At 48.6% G+C, this 24,665-nt stretch overlaps 1 protein-coding gene across 1 annotated transcript in view; it reads left to right on the top strand.

Moving 5' to 3' along the window:
* Window positions 1-262: 262 nt before the first annotated feature.
* LOC120949792 (connectin-like) overlaps window positions 263-24,665 on the top strand; it is an 86,906-nt gene continuing 62,503 nt past the window's right edge. The window contains exon 1 of the mRNA XM_040367305.2: window positions 263-2,071. The gene's annotated coding sequence lies outside the window, so the exon portion shown is untranslated. The remainder of the gene's footprint in view (window positions 2,072-24,665) is intronic.

The following is a 24,665-nucleotide window of genomic DNA, read 5'->3' as shown; positions in this document are numbered from 1 at the left end:
CGCGTCCTTAAGCGCAGGAGAGAAACACTTCCACCACCGAGGAGCATCATCTATCTTAAGAGAGCAGAAGAGCTCTCGAAAAGCGTGCGTTTCGTACGAATAGAACGCCTATTAGCGCGAGATGAGGACGCCTCTCAAGAGATAAACTGCCACGTTCCCCAGTTTGCTCCTCACGCAAAGAGAACGCAGCCTCTCCCGGGGTCAGCTTGGCAGATGCTCTAGAAGCACACTGCCGCAGCTTCCTCGACTGGAGTGCGTACCGAGCTCGTACAGCAACGAGCTTCTCGAACGAGCGCGCACTGGCACCAAAAAACACACAAACATACTCTCGGCATCATCCTTCCGGAGCGCTCTCGTTCACCGAAGTGCCGAAGCAGAGCGTGCAGAGCACGAGGCAATCGCGCGCAGCCACGGCAGCACCGCAGCAAACGGCACGGCCAGCAGGACGCACAGGACACGGCCCGCAGAAAGCAGCCCGATACGCTCCCACGGTTCGCATCGTACGGTTCAGTACGGTACAGGCCGAAAGCGAACGAGGACGGTTTTGGACGTCGTGACCCCCGCCAATCCCTTGTGGTACAACGCTGGTGAGGTGAAAGCTTGTGGTGTGCTACGCGTACAGTCAGTGCTGCTAATACTGCCCCGGACTGTCTCGGTGGTGCGTAAGCGTTTTCCCCCTGTTCCCGGGGACGTGGGTGCGTACGCAATGGCTGCAAATCGTTGGTGCGTTGTGCGGTGTTTCTATCGATTGATGTGCATTTTTGATTACAGTGTGAGTGAAAGCTGTGCGCTGTGGGTGTAAGACGCACGGTGCGTAGTGGACGGTGCAAAGAAGGGTGCCAAAGCAGAAGGAAGTGAAGCAGCGAAGAAGGAAAAATACTTACACGAACGGGCTTGAATTATCTTAGTGCGACCACGTGGCTTCGCATCAGTTCGTTGCCATTACAATTTCCGTTCGGCCGCTCGGTTGTGCCCGTACATTGTTGCCGTCTGTGTGTACCACCACCACTGGGGGTGATATAGGCCCTGTTCCTCTCTGCCCGACGATTGAGCTGGTTCGGGCTGGTTTGTGTCGGGGAAAGTGGAAATGATTGCACTGATGGTGCCACTGATGGCGCAGACGATGGTACCGACGAGGCCGCTGCTGACGATGCAGTTTTGTGCATAATTTAAGTGAGTCCTCCAGAAACCCCACCCGCCATCCCCACTGGGTGTGTCGACGTCTGTGAGTGTGTTTGTCTCTGTGTGTGGCTGTGTACGTGTGTAAGGTGTACCGTGCCCTTGTACAGTGCTTACGGGCAATCCTTGTGATTGTTAACATCGTTGCTTGCGTCTTCAAATTACACTCTCGTCGAGTGCCGAGGTTTTGTGTGCCGAGGACCAGTAGTGGCAGCATGGCGGACAGGGGCACGGCCACGCAATCGTGATCGGTCGGTGAGCAGCAGAATTTACGGCCGATTCGTGCCTCGGCTCGCTGCTGATGGATTAGCTTCATTGTGTGAGTGTGTGTCGTCCCGGTCCCGGTTCGCAGTGTCGTCCTTTTTATTCACTCTTTCTGCACGGACGCAGCACGAGTTTGTTGCGAAAGCTGGCTGCACCACGCAAACCCACCCGCCATCCCGTCCCTGTCAACAGCGTGAGTGGGTGATGATGAGCTACTTTAAAGTGTGCTAAAGATAAAATTAAAGCAACAACAGCACCAGAGCAACAATAAAACACAGAGGAGAAGGAGAAAATAAAAACACAAGGGGCGTAGTTCGAGTGGGGTTTGACAGCACATCCAGCGCAACAGCGGGTCAAGTGTTGGGTGTTGAGTTTCGATACATCAAACTTTCAAACCCAGTGCCAACGATAGCGTCGCGCGTGTTTCCATCACACACAACCACACTGTCCGTCCAGATGTAATTTCACACTCCTCGACCCACGATCACTTGTTACCCTCCCCCCCCACCCTCGCCTGCCTGCCTTCTACACCGTTGAGTGTAAACGAGCTTCTTCAGAAAAAAACACAACAACAACAACTGCAGCAACAAACCAACACAAACACACCAAAGCACTCATAAAGCAGTGGGTAAGTAACGAACGGAGGTGATACATATAAAACTACTGATTACTTCACTTTTCTTTCTTTTTTGGTGCCTTTTCGTTGGTTTATGTGTACTGCACTGTAATTTACCGAAGCTCCATTTCGTAATTTAACTCACTCGCGAGATGGGACGGAACGGAGCGGTCCGGAGATGACACAATTTGCGGGGATTGGGTTTTGAGTGAATAGCTCACTGGTCTGGTTACGTACTTGTTATGATTGTCTGCTCCATGCTTCTCCTTAAAGGCTGGATTACAGCTCCAGTGGAATTGAACGAGAAATTTGTGTGTTGTTGGCAGTTTATTGCAGTTTATTAAATATTGATCAGAATATGGTTTACAAGGGTTACCAGGTCAACTTCCAACAAGAACTGATCACATGTTTATGACAATACTTATTTACTTATCTAACGCTACAACCACTTTGCTGTATTGGCCTGCCTCAGGAGTGTCCGAAATCGCTCATTCGGTCTCGTGCCTTCGTCTGCCAATCCGTTATCCCGGCATTAATGGTGGACGGCGCAACGCCATCTCGCGACCTCAGTTTGGGCCTTCCACGCCTCCTCTGTCCTTGTGGACGGCCTAAAAAGACTCATAAACGCGTGGACACTTGTTTATTGACCTGGTAAACCCTGTATTGTACACCAAAAGAAAGGAAATTCAATTCCCATAACTAGACTAGATTTAGACTATACAAAATATTGAAATAATGGATTAAATATATTTGCTTGTGAGTACCTACTTTGTGCATGGTGACAAAAATAATGGTCGTGCGGGGAATCACAAGAAAATTGCTTATTGCAACATGCTTTACAGTCTACATAGTTGGGAAATTGAATATCTTATCTTTTGGTGTACAGTACGCCTTATTCTGATCAATAGTCAACGAAATATAGCACAAAAAATAAACAAACTCACCTTTACTTTCACGCAAATTCAAAATCGACCTTAAGATGGTCGCCTAAGGGTCATGGAGCGGAGCATTGAATTGCATGCTGCACACTGGCCTTTCTTGGGCAGTTTAGTTTAGTGCAAAGTGAAACTTAAGCACAACATCTTCTAAACATTTCCACGAAAACCCGCCATTAAACATTAGCCCTATCGAGCAAACAAGTTTTAATGAAGTGTGGAGAAGAACGTTCAAAAATATGTTTTCTTCCTTTTAAAGGATAGGAGGGCAAAGGTTTTAGCTTAACAATCGAACCATTTATGAAGGCGTTTGTACATTGCTGGGCTTTTAGTGCACTTCTTTGTGAGGTTTCACAGGCAAAACTTTCTTCGGTGAGGATGAAAAAAAGGCTTCAAACAGCATTAAACTTGGGACACACTAATCACTTTACCCGGCTCGAATGCAATCGGTCAGGGTTGGCCCCATTCCCCCGGGTAGCCGGTGATTGAGTTGTCCGAACCCCCTTCTGTCTGGTGGCTTGAGCCAGTCCGGAGTAGAAAATACTTTTCACCGGTGCTGAAATTTCTACCGAAAGCATCCATCCAAAACGGCTTGGCCCCCTGCTATAACCCATCTCAATGCCATTAACGCTCAGTAATCGATGGATGCCAATCAAATGGGGGGTGGGCCGCTCGGATGGTGAAAGTTAATCGAATCTTTATCTTCATCATGTGGAGCGGAAAATAAATCCAGCCTTCTGTTCTGTGTGGGTGAGACAGCTGGAGGGGCAACAAAGGGACCGAGGAAACCCTTTTTCTTCGCTCGGCCTGATTTATCACGAAAAGGTGTTCTTTCAATATGGCCTTGTGAAGGAATGGAAAGAGTAGGTTTCTTTCTGTTTGCATCATAAGTAGAGAGTAAACTTGATTGAAATGTGTTGCGATTGGGGTGTAGAAATTCTTTGTTCAATCAAACGCGTTACCATTTGTTTAGCACACGCCACTACGTTAAAGCTTTAAATGGCAAACCCTGCGCGGCAGTTACGTTCGAACAAATTACATCCAGCAAACGGATCATCTTTAAAGGCCCGCATCCCGGCCGCCCGCCAATAAACCTGCCACCAAACGGTGGCCCCTGTATCCGGCGGCCTGCGAGTAAATGGTAGCGCAAACGTGGGGAGTTTATTTTCCCACCCAGCGCAATTTATCCACTCGCTTTACCCAGTTTGCCCACAGCGCCCAGAGTGGGCGCATCTAGGGCACGCTTTAAAAACAAGAGCTGTTTACCCAACGAGCTCCGCGTCGGGCCCACCTGGTGCACCCTTCGGTAAGCCACTCGAGCCGCCCCAATCCTCCAGCGGTCCCAGAAGGGCTCCTTGGGCGAGAGCCTCAGCACTGCTAAGCACTGCTCGGGGAGTATTCGTTGCTTCCGCATTCGTTGCTTGCCGCCCCGTTTGCACCATTCATTCCCGCGTCACCAAACGGCACGGCATGATCTTGAGGCGCCGTCACTGCCCGAACAAACACACACATAGCGGTGTTGAAATTCTCTTCACGTTCCAGCGTTTTCTCTCTCTCTCTCTCTCTCTCTCTCTCTCTCTCTCTCTCTCTCTCTTCTACTGTTTATTGCTTGCAATAGCTTCTACCCCTTCCCAGCCACTGGACTGGCCTCATCTTTTATCTTTATTATCGGCATCCTGCGGAAAGACTTTCGGGCAAGGTTTCACCTCCTGCGCGTTTCGCTGCCGGAATTTTGTCCCCACGGCTGGCGCTTCATCGCTATGAGGGTACGCTTTGGGGGGGGAGACTTTCATGCGGTGACCATTTCACATTCCAATATAGTGAGGAACGGTGCCACAAGGACAATCCTGGGCATGCGATTTGCCGTGAATCCGTTGCACCATTGGCCTGCTCGTTTTTTCCCCCTCTGCCACACTGATTATGAGCGAATCTCAGCGCAACGGAAGCCGAAATGAAGCAAAAAACCTCTGGCACACTTCCGAACGATGATGACAAACGGCATCAAATCAAGGACACGAAAACGATAGTCCCCTTACGCCCCACCATGCTGACCCCCGATTATCGACGGTGCGAGCAAAGCGATTCGTTTGCGGGAAGATGGTTTAAAGATTCCACCGGACGACTGGACGGCCCTTACGATGGCTTATGATTTTGTGATTTATTTGTCGCCCGGGTCAGGTGATGGAGCAAATTTTTGCAAACCATGTTTTTTGTGATCCATTCATCCCGCCCCTAGTGCCAGGGAGGCAGATAAGCTGAGACCGTGCCAGCGGGGCTGCGCACGAGAACGGCAATCAAGCCCGAAAGCGGCAAAGGATGTCCTTCGATGCAGACGAGACACCAAGCACCGTCGTTTCGGTCCCCTTTTTTTACATTCACCGCAAGCATTTCGAGCCACGAGGGCAAAAAGGTCCCCTTAATCGTCTTTCTCCAACCGGGTCCTTCCCGGCTTAAGCCTTCCGCTCCTCCGACCCGTTCCACTTCCCCCGCTGGATAGATTTAATCCGGAGCGGTTGGTTTTTGTATAACAACAGCGCCAAGCCACAGCAGCCGAGTTTGTTGTTGTTTGTTGGCCGAAGGGACGGGGAGCGGGCGAAGGACAAAAAAGGGGTTTTTCTCCCATTAAACTTTTTTATGTCAGCCTGCAAAACTCGCCCCCACCCGGATCGGACGACCGACGTTAACCGGACGACACTTTCCGGCTCTTTACGCTGATGGGGCCTGAAATAAAAATCAAATTACTACCCGTGCGCGTTTTCGGACAAACCTGGGCGGCGAGGTAGCCGCTTCCTCCTTTTTGCTGCCCCTGTTTGCCCAGGATAGCTCTTAAGCCATGGGGATCCCTGTTCCCTGTTGTTACTCTTCATCCCGCCCGGAAGCTCGCGCAGAAGCTCGGTCGGTATGCGGTAGGACAACCTTCGCAACGGAGAGAGAGAGAGAGAGCACTAAGCGCCGGGGTCGTCCTAACGCTGGTCGTAGAAATAGAAAATTATGATCGTCCTTGGCGTATGGCACTTTTCGTGGCGCTTTGTCTCCCGTTCTCTGCCGGCTTCAGCGCTTTACAGCGACCGGATGAACCGAGCGAAGGGGCTACCGTTTGTTTTGTGTCCATTTTGTGTCTGCGTCGGCGTGTGTGTGTGCGTCTCAGTGTGTGTTCGTGCGGTTGAGATTCCTCTCGAACTTCCAGGCCGAGACCCCCCCTGCAGCCGATTATAGTAAAGCGGTCGATGTTGTTTTTCGATTTAAGTAAAGTGCCACCCGGCCCGGGCCGGGGGTCGTGTCGTGCTGTCGGGAATATTTATATTTTAATACTTTAACTTTAACACGTCGTTACTGGCGGGCGGAACTCGCGCGTGGGGGATGGAACGGTGGGTTTTTGGTTCGGCGCTAAACCGGGCGGCACTTTAGCGGCAGTTCATTTTCGAGCTCGGTGAGGCTGCATAATAATTATTATGATGGGAGCGATGAAATTGAAAACAAACAACTTTGGTGGCTGTATTTGTGGTTTATTGACTGCAGTAAAGATTTAATATACACCTGGGTACATGCTAACCTGCCGTTGGTGCGTCGATCTTTTTAAAGCACTTCTCGCACCGCTATGTCCTGAAAGTGCCGAAAAGTATGCAATTGGTGTACATTTCGTGGTATGGCTACTACGACGTTTTTTTTACGCCTAAAGCTATGCAATATACTACACCGCTGGGTTCGGATTTCAATTTGGAAGCTCAAACATGATTCATGAGTTTACCTTTACCTTCACCAAGTCATCTATTTACTGAGTGCAACTTTATGAGATGGGTTTTTACAGGAGGAGTGGAGCAAGGTCCAAAACCCTGCAGGGGTTTTGCGTGTAAAACATTCAACATCATTAAACAAATTTAAATATTGTTCATCTTTTCCCCTTTTATGTGTGTATATAAATACTGTTTCGCTGGTTTCCTCCCACACTGCACAAGTAATCATTTTTCTCACTGGCTAACCTTCCCAGAAGGCTCACTACACAGGTTGCACTGAATACGGGTGTGCTACCTGTACGGTGCCGCAAACCCCGCAAACCGGCAACAGCTCGCCGGCCAGCTTTTAACATTCCACGGGCGAACCGTGCTGCTGTTCATAATGCATCCCACGTTCCTTCCCCTTCCCCTCCGCCCCCTCCCTCCTCCCTGCTGTGGACGGCCATCCGTGAATAATTAATGAACGATTTAATGTATCGAACACGGCAGCGATAATAAATTGAACATCATAAATCTCAACCTTTCACCGCTTGGCCAACCAAACACCGACCGATAAACGCGGACAGGCCAGTGTCGACATGCCCCGACGAAGCGTTCACGTGCCTCGTGCGTGGTTTTCAGTGTACGGTGCAACTCTCGGCGATCAGCTCGTTTGGGGATGCGACTTATTGCAAAAAAAAATCAACTTGCTTTGCTATCTCTCTCTCTCTCTCTCTCTCTAACTCTGTGGCACTCACTTCAACGTGTACAAGATTGCAGTGAGGTTAAAGAAAGCAAACAAATATAGTATCCTTTCTTACTTTCGATCCCCCCGGTCACACACACACACACCGGCAGATCGGGTGATCCATTATCTTTTTCTTGTACTGTCTGCAGCATAGGGAAAGCGCAGCAGCTGACTTTTCCCGACCTGAGCAACAAAATTCACCACCGGAAGGGACGCACCGGAATAGGGTGTGCCCTTTCATCTTACGGTGAGCGAAAATTAATACCTTTTCACACTTTCCACCGTTCGATTTATGATGACGCAGCTCGGAAGGTGATAAGGCAACGGTGAGCGAATGAGAGTAGCAAAAAAAAAAATGGGAAGCTCGCTATGGCTTGAAGGGATAGCTAATTTTATTCCTTTTTTTTGTTGGGTTACCTTTTTTTGGTGCTTGCGAGAAACCACTTTGGCTTTGTAGTAAAATCTGTTTTCCTATCGGCGCGCAGTGGCTTCGCGGAGGGTCGTATTATTTTGGGACGTTGCGAGCATATTCGTTAAAAGGATCATCTCATTCGATCCCCTCTTTCTCTCTCTCTCTCTCTCTCTCTCGCTCTCTCTCTCTCTCTCTCTCTCTCTCTCTCTCTCTCTCTCTCTCTTTCTCTCTCAAAATTCGTACTCGTTAGCCTTTTAAGAATGGGGACGCAGGGAACACGAGCCGCAAGAAAAAGGGTCCGCCGAGCCGAGGTTCGACCTTCTGCTTTCTTCTGGGGTCATGTTTTCTGGGCGAAATTAATCTCGCACACCGGCACCGCGCACGGTGTGTAATCATATTTCATTAACTTTTACCTCTAATTTTGCCAAATTCCATGTCCCGCCTCGGAGACGGACGGACCGGGTCGGAGCCATCGCCATCGTTAGCGGTGTAACCGGGCCATGACAAATGATTCCCTACTTTGGGCCTGTGGTCTGCGCTTTGGTGTCGTGCCCCTTTTTTTCCCCGGTTTTCTTCACCCCAACTGCGGGGCGCTTTTGGAAACCACGGCGTGAACAAACCGCAAATTTATCGCACTCGGCCCCTTAATGGCAGTTGGTGCACTAATTTTAACCACCGGCAAATGCAACCCTGGTCACACATTAAAAAAGCCACCGATCGGTGGTGCATCCCCCGGTGCCACCGTGCCCTGCATGTGGTTGGAACGCATCGATCAAAAATTGTGGAAAGTGGGTTTGCAAGCTTAGGGCTGTGCCGAAAGCGCACTGGGCCACAGTCCGGCGTCGGTGGACGGAGCAGTTATTTAATTTGGCAATCATCTATTTTACACACACTCCCACCGGTTGGTGCGGGGCGCGGTAAATAGGTGACCGGAAATGAAACTTAATTATCATGCTAATGCATGCAGCCCATACACAGACGCCGTTGTGTGCCAGTTTGTTTAGCGCACTTTTTAACGGGGCAGGATGTGGTAGGATTTTCAATCCCTAACAGGCAGGCTGATTAATAGACTGCATTAAGTGAATGGCCCTGGGTGGGGCCCATTTCATGTGGTTTGAAATGGGTTTTTAGGGTTGCTTTGTTTACCGAGCTTAGCGCTGGTATGATATTTCATCGATTTGCGGGTAATTTACCAAGAGTTTGGGAATGTGTGGTATTTACGTGTGAAATCATTGTTCAGCAGAAAATAGACTTAAAAGGAAAAAAAAACCAGCTCAACTCTTTCACTGCTTTTTAGTTCAATTTGATACTGTAAACATTCATTTATTGACAGAACAATACCACAGTTCAATTCATGGATATATTATCACAATAACCAAATGAGATACACGTTAGTATGCAATTCATCGACGTAAAAATAATTTAAAAAATGCAAGTCAATCAAACCAACATTACTACGTTCATCCATATGAGCGTTGTCGCTGGTTTTAATACATCACAAATTATGTATACGGTTTCACTCGGAATCCTGGCATCATTAAAACATGCAACAGTTTTGTTACTTTTAATGAGTTTCATGGAATGCTAATGCTTCTTGTTACTCATTCGGGGATGAAAATATCACGTTCCGCTGCCACCGATCTAATAGACATGCATGCTGCATTCAAATTAATGGATTGTAATGAGTAAATGCTCCAGAAAAAATGCTAGTGATTTATTAAAAGTTGCGAACAATTGTATACCTCTACGAGACTACTTGTATGCTATACATATAATCGGTTTGGATTAAAGTGGCACTTCCATGACGGCTGCCAGCAAAACATGAAGTAGGACAACTAGTATATTTTACAGCTGCAACGTTGGGTGGGATGCTAAATGGCATGAAGTTTAACAATGCTCAAAACGCAACCTTAAGAAGAGGATGCAGCATTTCATCAACACTATCAGCCTTACACCGGCTTCTTTCTTACAGTACGAGCAGCAGCTTTATTCAGCAGCTCTCATCAGTGATGCCAAAGTGTTGTGCTGAAACATTCTTCAAGCTGACTTTTTCCAGGCCCTCGAAGCAAAGCACGTGAAACCAATTACCCGGACGGAGCAAGTCTGTGACGCATATGAAAAGCATAAAAGCATGTGCAAAACATACAACATATGAGCAGAGCACACAGCCCAGCTTTCTCACACATTCGCGCGAAAGTCAGCAGGAAAGGGGTGGGGCGGGTGCAACTTTTTACCATCGCGAAACACTTTCCCCCTTTGTCAAACGGGGAGGGCGCATGGCCGGGCGAAAATGAAGCTAATTTGTAGCAGCAATGCGGCGTACTTTTCACACAAAAACCCAACCACCTCCCCAAGTACCCCAGTACTGCGAGGCCCTGCCCAGACAATGTGCTCTTCCGGCTCTTCAATTTATCAGCATTTTGTTAAATGTTGTTGAAACTATTCTTTTCCACTGCTTTACACTTGCCGTACGCGACCTGCAGCAAACGGCAGCAGCAGCAGCCCCGTTAAATGAACTAAGTAATTTGGCGACCCCGCGCCGCTGCAACCATCTCGGTCGCCACCGGTTGGCACGGCTCCAACCCATTCGCTTTGCAAGACGCTCGCCACTCGGCGAAGGCCGCAAAACATTGCAAATATCTTAATTTGTCTCGAAACGACAGCAGCTGCAGACACCAGGGCGCAAAGTTTTGATGCCGGTGCCCCGGCAAAAATTCGTTCCGCACAGCAAACCAACAGCAAGCCCGGGTTACGCAACCGCCCAGGGAGTGGGGAAAAGGGGTGCTTTCGCTTGAGACGCCGAATCGCGCGACTGTCTAACATTCTTAAGCCCCGACTCCACCGGTGCACGGTTGGCTTTTGTGTTACGGGTGCCACGGCTTCACAGCTTTCCACTCGGCCCAGAGCCGATCCGACGGTTCATTTACGCGTGGGAGCGCCCTGGTCGTCGTCGTCGAGGTGTGTGTGTGTGTGCGGGCGAGTGCGAAAAGTGTCAAACCTCGTGTAGCGCCGGTGGCTGCAACCTAACCTCCTGTGAAGGCTGCGGGTCGTCGTTAACAACATGCTCAAGTTTCGGTTGCCACCGCAGCAGCGCCTTCGACGAAAAGTTCTAGTTTCAAAAGTTGACGCTCGGAAGCTCTTTAACGGCGAAGATCTGCCTTTAAAATAGGCAAACACACACACAAACACACACACACACAACAAGGAAGAGAATGTTGGGTGCTTGTGTGAAAGCATTGCTGAAAAGCCCACACAGCAGCAGCGGAAAGCCATTCGTTAAAGAGGCTGGCATTGTTATTGTTGGTGAATTTTATTATTCAAATTATGACATTAAAACCACCCCAAACAAAGCATATCGTACCCGCCGTCTGTGTGTACCGTATGTGTGTGCGTCCGTGTGAGTGTTGGCGTGGGTAGCGTGGGAGCAGTGAAAAACGGCCGAAGCCTATACGCGAGTGCAGAAATGGAAATTACCAAGGAGAGTTTCCTCCCATCGGCTAAGCGTCACACATTAACATTGCCGCCCATGGCGCGGCGGGCCTGGGGACGAGCATAATCGTTCGTTACATAATGTCGTTAGCGCCAACGTTTATTGCGTTATGACACGCTCGATGCTGCGCTCCGATCCGGGACACACAGGCACACTAAGGGCCGGGCTCATGGCTGGTTTTGCTCTGCCAGTCTCACTCTCCGTTTCGCGGTTTCTCACTCGCAGTGTGGTTGGCGGCAGGGTGGACGGCAACCGGCTGACCTTTCTGTCCATTGTGCGGAGTGGTTTTTGTTTGCAGCATCTTAACGAGCTGTGCAGGAAGAGATTGAAGCGTTCTGAAGCGAGCTTGCAAATGGAGTGAAGGCTTCGACCGGATAGACTCGAGTAGTATCCGCTAGGCCCTGGAGGAGATCGACAATTGATCATTAATTTTATATCAAATTATCACTCGCCACTATGAAACCATTAGGATTGTCCGGGCGAGGTGCGGCTTAGTATAGCGATGCATAAGCTATCATTCAATTTGTGCTCTCATTGCAAATTCTGCATCGTGTTGTGTAAATGAATTGGCTGGAAAAAGGCGCCTAAATGTATGCAATATTACAGATAAACTCCTCAAGCAATGCATTCTGCATTACAATATCTTCGTTTTAGTTAAAGGATTAATGTTAAAGTTGAAAGAAACTAAAACCAAAGCAACAGATATTTATTTAATTAGAAAATAGCTCACGTTCAATTTAAAGTGAACTGTCACCACTATCCGGTGCGATGCACTTACAGACTCACAGCACCGTGCTGGATCCCGCGTTCAGCGTAGCGGTTTATGAACTTCCGTTGACCTACTTACCGTCCCGCCCCCTGAACGTCAATTTCCGCACTAAGCCCACTGTGAAAGGTAAGACAAATACATCAACCATCGCATCGATCCCAGCACTTCCGAGCGAACGAAACCAAGGGCTACACGGCTAACGGGCAACGGTGCTACACCGTCGTAAACAATCGAATGCAGCCTGCCGTTGCTGTCACGAAAGCTCTCTCCACCTACAAGTGGACCCGAAGCCTGGCCGTTGTTTATCTTTGAGAATTGCAACCAAATTGGTGCTTCAATCCGTCGGGCCCCATCAGCACGACCACCAGTTGCCCAAGAAGCGGTTGTATTTTCTTACGCTTGGCAAAGCTCTTGCGCCCCAACGAATCTGAGTTGCTGGGAAAATGGAGGCTAAATAATAATAAATAACAAAAAAACTACAAAATATTGTCTCCTCAAGCTCGAGGTGGTTTCTGGATGTTGATTTTGCTTCGATTGCTCGATCGCTCGCGGTGCTTTTGCATATACACGGTGTACGCGCACCGTAGAGTTTCTGTCGCCCTTTGCCGTGTGCGGTTTGCATACTAGGCTAGGCGCTTTCACTCCCCATCTTTACCGGTACCTTTTTCCTCCCCTGCTTACGGTGACAGGCAGCGAGGCAGCACTGTTTCTTCACAGCGACGTTTTCGCTTAGTCATCGAAATATTCCAACCTCTCGTGTCGTTTCGAAGCGTTTTCCACCGAAAACTCCGGATGGTGCGCGCGCGTTTCTAGCGCTGTTTATTTACACGCGGAGCACGCCGGGCGGAGGCCCGAAATCAGCCCGAAAGCAGTCCAACCATCGGTGCGGGGCTATTTGCTTTCCATCCCCGCCCCCTGCCGGGTGGGGCGGCTACGTTTGGTCGCACACGGAAGCTGATAATTTGTGTGTTCCTGTGGCGTTTTTCCACGAAAATGCTTCCATTTCCATTGTATCACCATGCCGTTTCAGTGTACAGCATTCCATCCACCCGAAGGACAAACCTGATGTGGTTTGTTTTTCTCTCTGGTTTTTTTTTTTGTTTTGGTTTTTTGCTCGCTCCTTATTTGTAGGCTCACAGTTCGCCGAGGTTGAGATGTCGTCCTTGGGAAAGGGAAAACATTAAACAAAGCAGCAATAGTAGAGGAAGTAAAGCAACAGCGCCTGCCTACTCCAGCTTGCTACTTCGAACGCGTACCACCGATGCGATTTTGCTTTCGGGGAATGCACGAAACGCAGAATCAAGTTCACCTCCCAACCCGGACGGTGGTGACGATGGTTGTGTTTTCTCTGTGTGTGTGTATTCGGTGATGTGGAAATCGTATTATGTGGATGATGAAATTGAAATATGTTTGCCAGAAACCCGCAAACATTCCCACACAATCCCACGGGTCCTTCCTTGGCCGGCTCGCTGCTGAGGCGAAGGGAGCGTGAACACACCAGCACGCCGCGAGACCCGAATTCGGTTGCGGCAAAGCAATTTTCCGTCACGCGGGCTAAGATGATTTATAAACTGCTGTGTGTGTGTCTGCCTGCACTTACTCTCCGAAGGGCGGGGCGGGGGGCGTCTGGTGACGTTCGGGGAAGCCACGTGGTCGGGGCAAAGGGATATCAAGGGAAGGGGACTATGGGGCGTTGAATGTGTGAACATTAGCGCTGTGTGACAACGTTTTATCCTTTGCCTAAGAAAATATCCTTCTGAAGGGTCTTGTTTGGGCAAGGAATTTGTGTCAGTGTTTTGGTTGATGAAGAGGAGGGATGTCGGGGGAAGAGGATGGGAGGGGTGATGGTTTTTGGGTTTGGGTTTGCAGTGTGTAGAGAAAAGGAACGGGCAGATGGAGCGCATGTTTGCTTGTCTTAAACGAGGAGTGCTCGTGTCTCGTGCAGCACACACAAGCACAAACCGGAGATGGATCTGTTACAACGGCAGTAGCGTTACAGCTAGTGAAAGAGAGAACGATGCTATTCCCGTTTTGGTAACATTATATGTGTACCTTTACCCAAATCTTGAGCGTTCGTAAGTCGGAAGGAAGCGGGCATATTGTGTAATTACTTAACAGCACGCCAGCAAGCTCAGCTTAGAAGACAGACCCACACAGAAACACACACACATGCAACCCATAGAACCCATACAAGGAACCCGGCCACGTGTCTTGATTAGGTGGTTGTATATCAAGGCGCAGATTTCAGTGTGGTGCGGTGTTTGAATGTTTGCGGATTGACTAAAAGAAGCATAATGGATTATTATCAGCTTCGTAAGTGTGTAAAAAGATGTTTTTAGAAAGATATAAAAAAGGAAACTAAGTACAATACAAGTATAGAGGGTTGTCGTGTAAGACATATAGCTTTCAAGTCTTAATTAATAATCAAAAGGATCGACAGCAGTTGTCAAATGCGAAGTCTGTTGCTGGAACATGAGTATGATAAAAAATTGTTTACACTTGATGAAGATTCGTTTAGTACTAAAACATGTATTTTGCAACTACACTTTATAAATCGGCATTTTCCTCTTTACATTGCGGCTGCTGCTTGTGGACAAGCATTAACAGCTGTTGTCAAACTGATGCTCTACATGACAACGAACCAGATGCTAGAAAGAAACCTCCTCTCTATTTCACCTTCATGCAAAGTCGCTTTGGTAATCAAATTACATATATTTAGGCGTAATTCAAATACGGATTGCATCACTAGAGTCCTAAGCAACGTCACTCTAAAGTATGCAATCCGCATTACAACATTCAGCGGGATACAAAGACTTTTTGGGTATTTGTAAAGCTATTAACGACTTCGAAAATTGAGGCTACCGTTGCTAAATGTTCCTTTTTGTGAGAATAGCTCATACAAACTTTTTCAACGAAATGTGTATGAATCATAGCGGAACCGAACCACATGAAACCACCCGCTCGCCAAAGACAAACGATGGGTTCTGCGATACACGATTCCTAGGAAATAGATCAAACTTCAGGGTATGCGTAGCAGCCGGCGGAAAGATAAACGATACCGGCTTTACTAACGATGTCCCCCAGACGCCAGTCCAGTCGATGTTGGCACTCTCTGCTTACACGCACCGCTCGTCCTCGTGGACTCACATGATTCACTCTACCTGATGCTGTCAAAATAAGCCAACATTTCAATCCAAGCTTCGGGAAAGCCCGCTTTCCAAATGTTCTGCAACCGTATCAGCACTACAAGGGCTACCCTTGGAAAAATCTCCCCCATCTACTGTACAAATGTTCGTTTGTGATGTGATATCTTCTGGTTCCGGTGGTGACGGTTTTTGATGCACCCACAAGAAGCCGTCCTCCGTGTGTGTGTGTGTGTGTGTGTGTGTGTGTCAGTGTGACACTCGTTACCCTCAATCCGCACTAAGGACGCATTGGCCGGACCTCGGAGTCACAGTCGGTCGGGCGGTTATGTCTTGCACTTCTTTGATATCCTGTTTCTCGTAACGCCCAGCTCATCACTCTGTAAGTGAGCATTGCGTCCTACTTTTTCCAGCACTCTCCGTTCCATCTCCGTTTTCTCGACCCCCACACACTTTTTCTCCAACTTTCCCCTCCCTCTCAGACCATACGGACTGTGAAGTGTGTTGCGAATGTTGCTGCAATGTACGATGGCATTTGCATTCCGCAAACGATCCAGTGCAGCACAAACACGCAGGCACGGGCTACACGCTCGCCTAATGGGTCCCCCGAGCATGGGGTATCCTTTTACCAGTGCTTCGGTTCTTCAATTCACACACATACATCAGTGACCCGATTACACACCATCTGGTTTGGGGCCATACCGTACCAGCACGCTCGGTTCGTACAAAAGTCCCCTCAATTAATGTCTACCGGCCCTACCCCACAGCTTCCCACGCAGTCCTTCAGTCCCTGGGCGAAGATTCACCCAGCGAGTGGAAAGCATTTGCATACATGCCAGAACCGTTAGCTTTCCATTTGTTATGTTGCGCCATGGTTTCGTCGTTCCCTTCGCAAAGGGAAAAGAACGTGTATCGAATGCACCGACCGCGTGTGTGTGTGTTCGTTACCCGTTCTCTACCAGGGGACGTAAGTGCGAGCAAGAGAGACACCGAAAGGCCGGTGTCCCATTAGGGTCCCCAAATTTCGTCTCCCCGGGTTACGGTTGCAATCGTCAATCCCGCCCGGAGCGACGGAAGAAGGCAGGAGTCAGCCGAGAAATAGTCTATTGCTTCATTATTTACTCACGCTTGGCACGCATTCGAATTGGTGCATCCTGGTAAGGACCACCCTGGTACGATGCAATAAAAAGGGGGAAGCAAGAGAAAAAAGGAGAGAAAAAGGGCAACCAACACGCTCGTCACGACCCGTAGCCATCGTTCTGGCGCCTCACGGCCTTACGATACGCTCGTTTTCACACACACAAACATACACACTGCCCCGAAGAATCATTGATGATTGCATTCAGCCACTTTTTGTTGTTGCTGTTGTTGTTGTTGCTACTGCTGAATGCATGCAGCAGTCGAGCATGGGGAAGGCAATACAGCGTCGGGCAACAGGAGCACAGTGACGATCGGTAACGGTGAAAGCGCTCAGCCCCGGGAAGCTGATCCGCAATGGTGCGATATTGCGAAATCCATGCGTCGTTTGTCGAGCAAGTGTCGCCCACTTAAGCACCCCCGAAAACCCGAGCCCGCGCTGTGGCGCACCGAGTACATTCTCTGGTCGGTGTGCATCGGTGCAGTCGGGGAGCGTGCTGTTAAGTAGATTGCTATTGAAAAGTGATATGTACCGGGTGCCGAGGCGTGCGTCCACTGCAAGGAAGCGGTTTTATTTTGCAACTCGAGCATGTTGAGACATTTTTTCTCCCTCCCCGGGAGCTTATCATGGGATCACGAACATCCTGGCGGTGACCTACATTTTGTTTTTCTTCGCCCTCAATTGTGTTTCCGTTATCTAGCGCTACTAAAACAAGGAATTATTTCTTGTAAAGAAAAAAAAGTTAAACCCATCATTCCCCTACCATATCAGTCGCTTTAATCGGCGGATCGTGCGCTGCTAAAGCCATCACCGTTTGTGCTTCCCCACTGCTAAGCGGATCGGTGTGCGGCAGGGCGTGAAAAACGCTTTCTATTTTTCCCACGTCCGGCAAACTGACAATCCCGAATGGGCGCCTTGGCATCCCGCCGCGGGCGTTACGCTTCGCAAAATTAATCGATTTATTGTCAAACATTTCGCATCCGCTACGCGCCCCGGCTCGGGACTTTTAGCAGCAAAACCTGACCTCCACGGGGTGCTGCTTCCTAGTACGTCTTCACACACACACATACACACACACACATACTGTCAATGATCGTCATGGGACACATTTTTCAATTCCCAGCGCCGTGTCGTGTTTTGCCGGCAGGGGAACGGGAAACGGGCCATTTTGTTTGACATTTTGACCACATTTTAAAGAACACAGGCCAAGTGGCAAAGCTCAGGCAGGAAGGTGGATGAACTTTCTTGCCATCACGCTGTCACTTTGCTGTGCTCGGCACTGGAAACACACATACACACGCACACATACAAACAGACTCACACATCGGGATAAAAATAGTAGCCTGAAGGTGAGAAGCGGAAAAGAAGACGGATGGAAACAAAATCAACACCTAAATGGATCAAATGCGATAATGTGTTTTTTGGATTTTGTGGTAAGGCTTCTATTTCTTTTTTAAGATACAGGCACGCACAAGGAAGCTGGTGGCTGCTGCCCACCCCCGTAAACACGGCTTAGGTGTCCGTGCGCTTGTTGGATGGGCAAGAGGAGGCGAAAAAGTGCAAAAAACGCAGAAAATAAAACGAATCGCTCCGTTTCGATGTGATGTGAAAATTGTGACCTCGGGCGGACATTCTTGTGCGCTACGAAATGGTGCCTTAACTGTGGGAATGATTTTTTATTCTTCGTCTTCTTCTTCACGCAATCATCATCTGGTCATGGTTCATCGCCTCCGGTCACACTTACAGTCGGGTGGATGATGGTTCCTGTTAGACCGTGGTCTGGTATAACTGTACACTTGGACGAAGCATGTAGATGGAGTGAAACTGTACCATTTAATTATCCGCTCTATACAAGGACCAGTTTGCCGCTTTGTATTTGTGGATAAATACTTGAATTGCGCCTAAATGTATGTAATTGTGAGCAAATTAAATGCATTCAACCATTTAAAGCAAAGAAAAGCATCACATTGTATACCTTTAGGCGTTAAAACACACTTTTCAATGCGACTAGTCTATTTCTACATGTATGATATGCAGAAACCCGTCACTTTGCCAACTGGTCACAAATGCATCACACAGAGCACTGCCTTAGCCTTGCTATCTGCGCTCGAAAAACACCAGAGATCGTTCCCAGCGGCTCCCCCATGCTGGTAGTCCACTGGTAGGACCGTCTTGCCAGCACGCCATCAGCATCTACCATGGTGTGCGAAGAGGTCCCGCGCAAACAACCGGAATCAATTGGATTAAGTGTTTTATGGGTTAATCGATTTTAAAATAGAAACTTGTCCGAACAGCCCACAGCAGCAGAATCGAGCAGTTGGTGCTGCTGCTGCTGCTGGCGTCTCTTGGCAAGACGAAGCCCGGAATTGCAATTTGGAACATCTTCAGCATCGTCAGCACCCAACGTGTGTGTGTGTGTTCGATGGCATTGATTGATTTCCTCATACCTCCTCATCTTTTCACACCACAACGTTTCACACGCTCGCACACACACACACACAGTCTTCCATCTTCTACGCCGAGTTCGTAGCCCGCAATCAACAATACATCGGACGCGTTTATGCCATTTCCCACTGACGATGGCACTTGAACGTTGATACCGTGCCGTTCTACAAGCTCCTCTTTCTTTCATCCAACGCTAGTTTCTCTTTCTCTCTCTCTCTCACACACACACACAGACATCCACAGAAAGGCACAATATTTTTTACCCATTTTGTATTGTGTATTACCCCTTTTTACGGGGCTCATCTGCGCTCCTCATCCAGCCAGCCAGCAAACCGGTTGGCCGCATTGCTCGAACCGCTCGAGCCGCTTGCGAACGGATAATTGGAAGGATTCCTTCTTTCCGGAAAATGATTCAATAAATTGTATGATGATTGAAATGATTGTCGCTGCAATTTTCATCAGCATCAACCGTCACTGGGATAGGGAGTGCAAGCCGGGGAGGAGAAGCAGATACTCACTCACAAAAAAGGGAGAAAAAAAATCCACACAGAAGAATTCGGCGTCAGGAATGAACGGCCGATGGCCCGAAATTGAATTATAGTTCGTAATGCAGAGTGCAGTTTGCCGCGCCTTTCCTTCCATTCGGAGCGTTTTTATTCGATTTCATTCACATTTCGCATGCCGCTGTGGATAATTTCAACGTTTGGCAGTGTGTGGGCGAAAGTGGTTTGCTTTTCGTTTCGCTATTTATTATTTGCTCGCATGATGAATGTTTGCCGGAGGGTTTATTTTATATGTGCGCGCAAAGTCAGTCGACTGTAGGCCATTATGAACAGGCAGGGAAAGCGTGAGCATTAAATGCTTTAAACATTAAATCGACCTCAATAAGGTAACTAGCTTTTCTCGATATGGATTTTGCCATTGAAGCTTTTACGTTCAACATGATGATGATGGTGTAGTTTATGAGTTGAAACATGCATAAGTATGTGAGATTAAAAAGGACACTAAATGAATGATCATCATATTCATCAGAAGCATCGTTCACATTCTAATGCTTTTTAGTGTATTAAGTACATTCATCTCATTCCATCATCTGTTCCCATCGGTCCCAGGCCCTACTGCTCTTGGTCCATTTCCGAAGCTATCGTTTTCATCGGCACCTCAAAGCATCGGTCAAATCTGCCCAACAATCGTTTATTTAAAAAGCAATGCGAATGAATGCAAACATATCCACTGTTTGACAATGTTTGGTTATTTTTGTGTCTCCCCTTTCCCACCTGTCCCAGCCCTGTGACAAACCCAGGGTTTCCTGGCAAAACCCGAAAACTAATCGTTACCTCGACCGTTGTGTGTGCCCAAAGTATCACCCTGACTCACAACGCTGTCCAAACAGAATCTCCAATCCGTAAGAAAAACATGATCCGTATGCTTACCGCAAGGGGGGTGGCTTACCCCCTTTGGGTGGGAGATGGGAAAATAGGAAAGCTATCCCCTCACACCGTTTAGCGCAACCCCAGGGGTGAGATGGATTAATCCAGCAGTGAGCCCACCCGCAACCAAAGCAAATGCTACCGGGAAAGAAAAAGAAACAACCCCTTGACTTGGGTTTTCCAATGGGCGGCAAATTCATTGGTGACGAAATGAAACGAACCATTTCAGCTGGAGGCTTTCCCCGCCCGGAGAAGGTCAACGGTGCGCGGAAGGACGCAAGGGAATGAATTTACTCATCCGTGCTCTTACCTTCTTTGGCCAGGCCAACCCTTCGCCCAACCGCACTGTCCGATAAAAGGGCAAGGGAAATGTGTTCCGGTCAAACAGTCAAAGGCCAACGGCAGACCCGAACGCTCAAGATTGGGGTTTTGTTTGAACGATTGAATCCCGGGCCCGGTACCGGCGGACATTGAGGTTTCGGCTCCCCGGGTGTTGAATTGGTTCGGTTTCGATGTTGATTTTCTCCCGTGCACATGTATACACAACCCTAGGAAAACTAGGAGGGCAAGGTCGGTGAGTATGCGAGGCTTGCGATTGCCGTTTCTTTCCTGTAGCTTCTGCCCTGTGATGTGGCTGGACTGGTGTTCTTCACCACACCCATATGGGATATGTTCAGATACGAAATAAGGACATATCAACATTAATGTGGGTTCAACCCTTGGCTGATAGAAGCTATGTCAGAGGATGCAATGTTTTGTACAGTTACACTTACCGACTTTTTTGCACCTTTGGGCGGACATTTGCAGATGTTTTGTTTACTCGCCATTTGCTGCGTATCACTTTTTCCATAGTGCCAAGTATGAATATGAATAAGCAGAGCAGCACAGTAGATATATTTTTAAGTCGTACGAGTTGACGACTCTACCACCAGACCCGCCAACTTTTTTACACTCTACTAAAACCTCCAGCATTGGCAAAGCATTTTTTGTATTTTAAATTCCATCAATTAAATATTAGGTTGCTTGAATGAAATTTAATAATGTTTAAAACACTGTTTCAGAAATCAGGTTGAATTTTGTTAACAAAACAATTGGCCTAAATTCAAACGTGTATGCCTTTCAGATAAGAATTGATGAGCACTGTAAACAATTGATGCCTTGGATGCCAAAACTGTGACACGCTGTCAAAAATGTGTGCCTAAGAGACAACAATAGGAGAGTTACGGCCAACATTTAGCGGCAACGACTGCAATAGGTATTTTTTGTTTAGCTGATTGCATACGTTTAGGAGATCAAATCATCGTTTCTGGTCGTCGTTCAGATCGTTTCTGGTCGTGCTATAATAATGCATACTTGCAGGCGTTTTTCGCTAAAATTTATTCAAACAATCAAAGGGCAAATCAAATCCGCTTAAAAAAAGGTTTCTCATCCGATTTCCAGCAAAATACCTTGAACTCCACAAAAATTTGACTGCCATTTCCCGTTCACGAGAAGTACCACATGCACAGCATGAAAATCACGTCATAAGTTTTCTTGGATGCATTTAAACATAATCCATAATGCGTCCCCTCCCGGGCTGTATTGAAAGCGGATAATCCTTTATCAACCATTATGGAAGCTATATTTTAATTCACGTCCCCCTCATTCTCGTTTCCATCCCACACGGTTGCTCCAGGAATGGAATGGATCGATGCCAATTCGGCACAGTGCTGTATCCTGCGGTATTCTGCTTCGTTTCTTCCCCACCAAGGGGCTGGCGCGCTCACACGATTCCCCCGAATTTGCTTCAATACCATCCATTACGAACCATTATGGTGTGCCCGGGTCCCGCCATCCTCCCCTAGCATGGCACCTCAACAATCGAAAATCGATCCTGGCTGATTGTCGGTGAATAAGAAGCAAAAAAAAAAAAAAACAACGCATAACCCTCATCCAGCCGCAACCCGCACCGTGAGCGAATGCGCTGCCAAGAAAGCAGCCACGAGCGCTGCCTCCAGCAGCGTCCGAATAGGCAGCACTCTTTGCGAACAATGAATAACTGCGTCTAGCTTTGACATCTAATGCATAACAGCATTATTTGAATCAGTGTGCGAAAAATTTGAATAATTTATGGCATACATTAGCTTATCCGTTACACTTGCGTGTCATATCGCGTGTGCTTTTGCGCGGGACGGTGGGGGTGGAAGTGCGCTAGGGGAAGTGCCAAATGCGAACCGCGTACGAGCCAAGGAAGACGAACGGACGCTTTCTGCAACAATATTTGGTACGATGGTGCTGCTTTTTCAGTCGCTCAACTTCCCCCGCCACGAAAAAGACGAACTCTCGGATCAAGTGTCGTTCGAACGAACGCTCCATAACGAGGCCATTATTTCTCGGAAAAAGCACTTTTCTCACACATTCACCTCGACCGGAGCGTTGTGTGTGTGCGCTGCCAGAGCCTACGCAGGGAAGGGAACGGCGGAGTGCCGGCAAAAGCCTTTGCCCAGGTCGGCAGGAATGTTTTGGGCTGGAATTTGACTCAACCATTGCCAAACCGTTCCCGCTGTCAGTCGGCCTTTCTCTCGTGCTCTCGTGGATGCTGCGCTACTGCGCTGCAACGTTATAGGGCACCAGCCAGGACCGACCCGTTTTCACAGGACACACAACAGCACGGGGGAAAATTGTTGCGGTGCTGCTGCTGTAGGTCGAATCGATCGGTACGAGAAAACGCAACTCAAAAGTAAAATTAATCAACAACACCAAAAAAGAAGACACTCCGGCCTAGTTGGAAACTCCGATTTCAAAGGGGGCCGATGAGTGCGAGACCGACGAGCTGGCACTGTAAAGCCTTGGCCAACCTCAACATAAAGGGTGTTAGTGCGTGGCTTTTCGATGGAATTGTGTGACTATTTCTGCCCGGCCGTGAGGCCGTGATTCGGTCGACTTTTCTTCCACCATGTTCTCTCGCCCTTTCCAATGCTCCCAAGCTCTTTTGAGGTAGGGATTTTCGGGCAAAGAGGATTTCGATAGTAGCACGGCCACGTTCCGCTCATAAAACGCCTACTTCCATGGCAATGGCTCTCGAGGTCCCGTGACAACCAATGGGTTGAGCAATGGTATGTACCTACCCACAGACACGGGCGAGAAAAAAAAACACTCTCACACACACACACACACTGTGTGCCGTATTGTATGGCGTGCACTCACACAGCTGCGCAAGGGATTACAAGTACGCGTGAGGATGAAAATCGAGCCACTGTCCCCGGCTAGGTTTGTTTCGGGGAAAAGAAAATCCTTCCATTTGGAATGCAATCACGAAATCCGCTCGTCCCGCCGTGCCCCGACCGAGGGGTGAGTGCTGACGTTGCCGTTCCCCGCAGCGTGAAGGGCTCTCACCCGTAGCTGGCTATTGCTGCCCTTGCTGCTGCTGCTGCTGCTGCTGCTGCTGCCATTACCATCTGTGCGTGATGTATTTATTCTCCATTTATGACAATCGATCGCTGATCTCTGCAATGAGCAAACCGAATGGGCAAGCAAATCCGGCGCCAAAGTACCAGCGGATCAACGGATTGATCCGTGTGTTTTTTTCGTCTTCTTTTTGCTCTGCGTCGCATTTATTTTCCATTCCCTTTTCCCACCAGACCAGCAGAGCAGACGCCCACAAAACACTTCCACCTCGTAAGCGGTGCGAAGCTGGGCGCACCTGCTGCCCATTGCGAGCGGTTCGCTTTTCCAATTTCGTTTGCGGCTGAGATTGCGACCGGGCACTAGAAAAGAACACCCAAATCCATAATCATAACAATAGTCATCAGCATCAGCTTCCCATCATCGTTCTCGTCATTCGTCGGGATCGGCCGTTGGGGCTCTCCAACCTCCGCGTGTCCCGGGCAATCGACAGGCTAAAGGACAAAAGTGCTTTAATGGCATCGTAACGGCCGGTTTGGGTTCGGTCCCAGGGCCATGGTACAGGTGGTTGACTGGTATCGGCTTTCCCACACGGGCTTGGGCACGCACACACACCGAAAAGCAAAAGGACACGGCAAAGCACCTCACTAACTGGCTGGCTAAACGAACGCCTACCGTAACTTGCGCTTGTGTGTGAAGGGCGATGAAATTCTTATGCCCAGCGTGCGTGACATGGGACGGTAATGGCGATACGCTCAGCACCGGTACCGCGCACCGTTCACCCCGAGATTGATTTCATTTGCCACAATTTGTAGCTCTCCCGTTGCGCTTTGCGTAAACGGCTGGTTGGAATCCATCAGGGGGAATTAATTTTCTTAGCCGGAGGCGGGGCGGCCAGATGAACATCTACCAACGGATCACAAGCAAATGATCTTTGGCTACGGTGAAAATGGAGCATAGACTTGGAGAATATCCTCAAGCAAGATGCTGCATATTAAA

This window comes from Anopheles coluzzii, chromosome 2, assembly GCF_943734685.1.
Source record: "Anopheles coluzzii chromosome 2, AcolN3, whole genome shotgun sequence".
Classification (NCBI taxonomy): Eukaryota; Metazoa; Arthropoda; class Insecta; order Diptera; family Culicidae; genus Anopheles; species Anopheles coluzzii.
Note: the sequence above shows the minus strand (reverse complement) of the source record. Positions and strands in the feature narration are given on the sequence as shown.